This window comes from Crocodylus porosus, unplaced genomic scaffold (assembly GCF_001723895.1).
Source record: "Crocodylus porosus isolate Cpor-Errol unplaced genomic scaffold, CroPor_comp1, whole genome shotgun sequence".
NCBI lineage: Eukaryota > Metazoa > Chordata > Crocodylia > Crocodylidae > Crocodylus > Crocodylus porosus.
Window position 1 is genome coordinate 10618271 of NW_017728925.1, and position 6619 is coordinate 10624889.

Here is a 6619-nt window from a genome sequence, read left to right on the forward strand (position 1 = left end):
GCGCCCCCTGCCCGGGCCCGCCTGCCCCGCGGGGAGCCCCGGGGCAGGAGCCGGGACCGCGGGTAGCGGCCACAGCAGTAGCAACAAGGGGTCGTTGTTGCCACGCATCACACCCGCGCCAAGAGTTGCTCCCCGGACTAGTAACCTTCCTCCGGACAGCGGCGGCCGGGGCAAGGGCGCCTGCAAGAGGCACCGGAGCCGGCACCACGGTCAGGATAATAATCGCAGCAGCCGTGGTGACAGCAGTAAGCGGCATCACGGCCACGGGCATAATCATGATGATGGCAACTGGAACAATGACAATAGCCAGAACAATAATAATGGCAGTCACGATGACAGGAGCAGCAATCACAGCGGCCACCACGATCGCGACGCTAATAAGGGTAGTAGTAGTAATGGCAACGAGACTGGCAGCGTGTTGGCAATAAAGCAAACCCGGCCGCAGTGCTGATAGTAAAACACCCGGCAGGTCCTAGGGCCGTGCAGGCTGGTCCCCGGCCAGGCGCGGCCGCCGACCCGCCGGTCCGCCCGCGGCTCGGGACACCAGGCCGCCGCCGCCCCTCGGGGCATGTTCACCAACAGCGCAGGAGAGCGGAGTGAGCCGCGGCCGGGCGCAGCCGTGACCCGCGGGAGGAGGAGGCGCAGGGAGAGGGACGGACCCGGGGCGGGAGGCCGTGCTCCCACCTGCAGGGTAGCGGGGATCTCCTCGCAAGCTGAGGGATCAGGCAGCTCCGCACAGAGCCGGCCTGGAAATGTTCTGTGCGGCTGCCAGAGTGTTTCTCACAAACCCACACTTTATTTTTCTCATCAAACCCCTCGGCTGACAGTTCTGGGGGTTCAGCTAGACAGCTGCCAAGGTTGGGCTGGACTTCTTTTTGACTGAGGTTTTAGGTTTTCACTTGTGCACTCCCCCACCTCCCCCAAGTTCATTTCTTTTTAACATGCAAACTCCCAAACTTTTGTAAACGTTGGGCTTCCCTGGCAGAAATTTCTGTTTTGATGAAGAAGCCAGTTTCCAATGAAGAAAATAATCAGATTAAAATTTTCCACCAGCTCACATTTTCAGGCTTTTTAAAAGTGGGGGGGCTGGGTGGAAGAGGCTGCCATACTTATCGGGATGCTGCTGTGATGGCTACAAAACAATAGAGCTGGAGGCCCAATTCTGTGATTTCTTGTTCGCTCTAGCAATCCTTAGCAGGCTAGTAGCCCTGTTAACTTGAATTTGACTGCTGGGATATATAAGGATTTACTTACAAAGGAAGGGGTGGGAGGATGAATTAGTGGTCCAGGCACTGGTCAGAGATGCAGAAGACCTAGGTGTTATCTGTATTTTGGCACGTGCTTCCTGCATGACCTTGGGCAAGTCACTTGAGGCAGCATTTTCAACAGTGACATCTAGGTTTGGGTGCCTCGTTTTTGGATGGCTGACCTGAGACTTCTGATTTCCAAGAGGGCCGAGCAACTCCTGGTCTTGTTGCTTGACATTTTGGGGATGCAGCAGTTCTGAAAATTGGGCTTGAGTATCCTAAACCAAATCCTCTGATAGCAGACGCCGCCGGGAGGTTAACACGTGTGCTTAACTTTACTCCTGTGAGCTGTCCCTTTGATGTTACTGGGGCTAACAGCAGCAGCAAGGGTGAGCACATGCATAAGTGTCTGCTGGAGTGGAGCTTTCGGCCTTAATTTCTCTCTGCTTCAGTTACACAACTGCAAAACAGGGATGCTAATATTTCCCTGCCTCATAGGGATGTGGGGACAAATTCATTAGCGTTGGGCTTTTTTTTGGTGAGACGCTCAGACGCTCCGTAGAAAAGACTCTAGGTATTATTTTGTAGCAGGTATTTCGTAAAAGTTAAAGGCCACGCTGCATTACGGAGGTAAATAATACAATTAAAAAGAAACCATAGCAGAGGGAGAAAGAAGTTGAGAGGCAGGCAGTGGGGGGAGCAAACATAGCCTTTCATCTGAGATTAGAAAATAGATGGGGAGTTGATGCAGTGGAGAGATAAAAGAAGGCTGATCTAGAGGGCAAGTGCTTCAAAGAAGGCTCTTGCACCAAAGAACAGCAAATTTGTATAGCTCAGTCAGCCAACGTGGGACCATAGGCCTTGATTCAGCCTGCGATTCAAGCAGCTTCATCTGTTTCCAGTGATTTCCATGGGGTCCTCCCAGGTGCTGAAAATGGGGTGTGGGCTTAAGAGCTTTGCTGAGCCTGGGTCTTACAGAACAAGGGAGACGGCTGCTCTTTCGCACTCTCGTATTGGTTTGAGTAGGAACCCAAGCCCCAGCATCGGAAGAGTATGGGCCTGCTCCTTACCCTGTTCAAATACCCACAAATTATTGGGAGTCTGAGGGCTGTAATTTGGGATCACTCTTGTGAAAGGAAGGGGAGAAAAGGAGGAGGCTGGTGCAAAACCCACAGACATCGGTGAGCTTTGGATCAGACTGTGGAAGAGCAAAAGGAAAGGTAGGGATGTGGAGGGAGCGTGAATGAACTCCTACAGAATCCGTACAGGAGACAAACAGAGACTCCCAGTGCAAAAACAGTAGCAGTGCCTCAAAATGCAATAATAGCAGATCTAATCCAATCCACGCACAGCAAAGTGATTTCTGCTACAATACAAGAACAAACATTACTTACATGTGCAATAAACAGTAATCAGGAGTAGTTTGTAGGATGCATTACGGAAACATCCCATACAATCTGTTCAGCGCTGTTCTTTTTAATTTTCACAGCCAGGTGTGCAAAAGTTTTTATTTGATTTTTTTAAAGGTAGGCACACAAGGTTCGTTCTGCTTGGAAAACGTGTTGGGAGATTTGGGGCACGCAAGGTGAAGCAGACTCTTGTCCTCCTAGTCAGTCTTTCTGGGCTTCGTATCTGGCTGCCAGCTGTGGTGTTACAATTTTATCACAAAAAAGAAAGAAAAACTAAACATAGATTTGCCCATGCCTGGATTTTTTCTGTTAGCATCATTGGTAGTTGGGGAAGGGATTTGCCCTGGCGTTCCTTATAGGAATTCACTTGGCATTAGCTTTGCATAGAAATGAAACACCCAGTGTTTTGTCTCGGTTTGGTGGTGTGGATTGTTTAATGGTCCCTTCTCCAAATGATGCTTAATAGCTGACACTTGTAAACTCCCTGAGGCCCTTTAGTTTTCTGTGACAGGTCCTTCCTCTGGATCCTGATGGTATCTCCACCAAGATGGCTACAACAAAGCAACCTCTTGTTTTTGTAATGCGACTTCACCTAATTTGAATTTCTTCACATGGGTGCAGGGGATGGATACTTCCCTACCATAAAAATTCCCCAAAGCCCACAGGCCTTGAGGTATTTCTTCCTTATTGCTAATTTTGCAGCTGTCCATTACTCAGGGCCAAAAATCCAAGACGGCAAAACCCATTTTGACGTTTAAGTGGCATTTCAATTTTAAAATGCTCTTTTTAGTCAACTGAAAATGTATTGACTTCTCAAGGCTGCATTACCCCTTCTCAGAGAATGAGAGTATATGTTTCTTTTATTTACATTTCACTGCATGCCCCTGATTTTCTGTAAAGAGCTAAAGTGGGATTGAACAGACTCTGGGGAGGTTCATTAAAGGACAGAATTTGACAGAAAAAAATTGTGTGCAACTATCCAAGATGTTGTGAACTTTTTTTGGTACGAAAAATGTTAACAAAAAGGTATTTTTATCCCCCATTTGTTTGGATGTTACCCTTTCCAGTAGAGTTTTAACCCAAGCATTGGTCTAGTTCAAGCAGCCCTGAAAATGAAGTGGACCGGTGGTTTTTTTCCAGTCCTTTGAAAACAAATAGGCCAAAGAGGAAAAGCGGTTACTACTCTTTCCGTTTCAGTGCTCTTTGGCCTCAGCCTGGCAAACACATAGGCACAGGTTTGTCTTTTAGGCGTGCGAATACTGTTCAAGTGCTTAAAGTTAAGCCTGTGCTTACAGTTTGCAGGAGTGTGGCCTCAGCTTTTAAGGTAAGAAAACCGGGTGAACACATGCAATCGTGAATACGGCCCGTTTATTCTGATATTAGTTAGTTGGGTATTTTTTTCAGCAGCTAAGTTAGAGCCAGGAGTCTCTGTCCTGAGAGGCTTTAAAGCTCCAGTCCTCCAAGCCATTACCCTCTGGAATACCTGTGGTCCCAAAGCACTTGAGAAGGTGTTTAACTTTCCAAGACCAGCAGGAGCCCATCCCCCTGTCAGCAAGGTGCTGCATGTGTGGGCCTTTACCTGGAGATAACTGCCACTGTGGGGTGAGCTCCTGGGGTGTTTCAGTGCTTCGGAGGGGTGGTGGGAGGAGAAGGGACCGGGCGTCTGAATCCCCTCTCCAGAGCAGGAGCTGAGGCTGGTGGTGACTGCTCTAAGGAGACTTGGTTGAAGAGGGGCTGGAGCACAGCTTGGGGCACCAGGAAAAGCTCCTGGGAATGAGCAGAGCAAGACGGGCTTGACTCCAGAGCCGACTGTTGCTTGCGGGTCTGGTGCTGGGGTTTCCTTCAGGGCCAGCTACCAAGAAAAGCCCAGGAGCTGGCAGAAGGTGGGAGCCCTGAGGAAGCATGAAGGACTCCACGGTCTCTTTGGACTCCATGTTCTCACCCCTCCTGCTTTGGCCAAATTGTTGCTGGGCTCGACTGCATCAGATGTTGGATAGCTGGGAGGGAACGGGTGATGCCGGAGAGGTAAGAGTCAGCTCTGGGTTTGAGCATGGAGGCCAGCACCTCGTGCTACCCACGTGCGCTGCTCTTTGCATGGAGTTACTCACACGTGTGCTCATGGAGCCAGGGTTGAAATGCAGTCGTTTGGCACACTTGCTGTTGCTGGGGTGTTCCTCGGGGAGTATCTCTCTTTCTGAGGGCTTGTAGCACTTGTGCTGGGCGTTGGCCCTATGCTGGTGCAGCCCTGCAAGGGTTTTTCTCTAGACCCATACAAAGTGTTTGGCAAAGTCTGGGGGTGGGAGGTTGGCATTTGGGTTCTTCTGTAGCCTGGTGGGGGAAGAGAGGCCTCCCCCAGGGAGCTTGAAGGAGAACAAGGCATTTGGCATAGTCTGTGTGGGAAAGTCCTGTTCATATGGCTATGCAGTGACAGCTGGGTGACGTTCGTTAGCCTGTAAAAGGCCCTTCCGAGTGCCGCTGTCTCCCTTGTGCCCAACGGGGGATGACTGGTGGGCAGCATGGTGGTGGCTGAGCGGTTCCAGACTTGCCTGGATCACAATAAAGGTAGGAGGGGGCTATGTTTCTGTCCCACAGCATTGCTGCTTTGGGTAGATAGTGGAGGGGCGATGGGTTCTGCACCCTCTCCAGTCCCTAGAGTATTCCCTATGCAGCACCCCAGGAACTGAGCTTCATGCATCCAAGTATGACCTGCACCCATGGGCCCAATCCCGCATTCATTGCATGCTGGTGTCTTCTTGGGAGAATGCAGGGTCAGGGTCCCCTAGCGAGCGATGCGACGCTGGGAAACGGACAGTGTTTTGCTTCCTATCAACTTCCTATCTGGGACTTGCCTCGTTATCAACACACACCACTGCTGTGAAAGCTCCAATCTCTTGCAGGGGACGGAGTGAGCAGGAAGGTAACTTGGCTGTGTGTAGCCTTCTAGATTTGTGCATTGCACTCTTAACTGGAAGGGGCAGCTCCCTCTGAATTCACCTGCACCATAAGAAAACGAATCTGGAACAAGGGCAGCGTCTTGTTTTCTTTTTTTGTTGTTGTTTTGCTCCTGTTACTGAAGGTTTAATGTGAAAGAGAAGGGGATCGTGCCTCCAGCTCAGTGGAGTGTGACAGCTAAAAATGCGCGTGTGTGGCTTTGGGGAAACGCTTGTGTTTTGGAAGCACCTTTGGTTTTATTGTGTGTTTGGTAACTGTAGGTAAAACAAGCCTTGCGCTGCAGTCAGTTGCTAGTCAGACTGCACAAAAGCTGCTAATTGTCACTCGCCACCTGCACAGACAGACTTCCAAATCAAAGGAGCCGAAAGGCTAGTTAAGCTTCCCGTTCCCTCTCCCCATGGGCCGCAGAGGCAGGTGAGGTCTGCTGAGGCATGCTCATTAAATGTCTCGAGGTGCAGAGAGGATGTCTGGGTGCCTGCAAGTGGGCTTTCCCAGTGGGGGGTTGCTTGACTACAGGGGTTGCTTTCTCTGGCAAGGCTGACAAACTGGGTGTGTTGATCTGCAGAGCTTGGTGGAAGGCTTGATCCCCTGCCTGAAATTGGGAGTGGGAGGGAGGTGGAGATGTTGCTAGTAGCTGGAAGTCTTTAATTACTGTATAGTCAGGCTTTATGGGGGCTTGGGGATGAAATCTCCCATGACCCTCTGGACAGGGCAGCCTGCAGCATTACGGCTATAAAGCCTGAATGCAGCTGTACCTTAGGGTTTGGGGCACTGGGTTCATATAGTTAAAGACCATCTCCCCAGGCCTCATGTTTATGCTGATTTAAAATGGAGCTCTGCAGACCCCTGTTTCACTGCACGCAAGGGGTGTCTTTTCTTTTCCTTTGCATGTCCACTCCCTGGCCTTGCAGAGCAGGACTGTGCTGGCTCAGCTGAACAGCCTGCCTTCCAAAGCCTCCACCGTGAAGGGTGAAATGCACCCAAGGAAATGAGGGATGGGGACAAGACTTT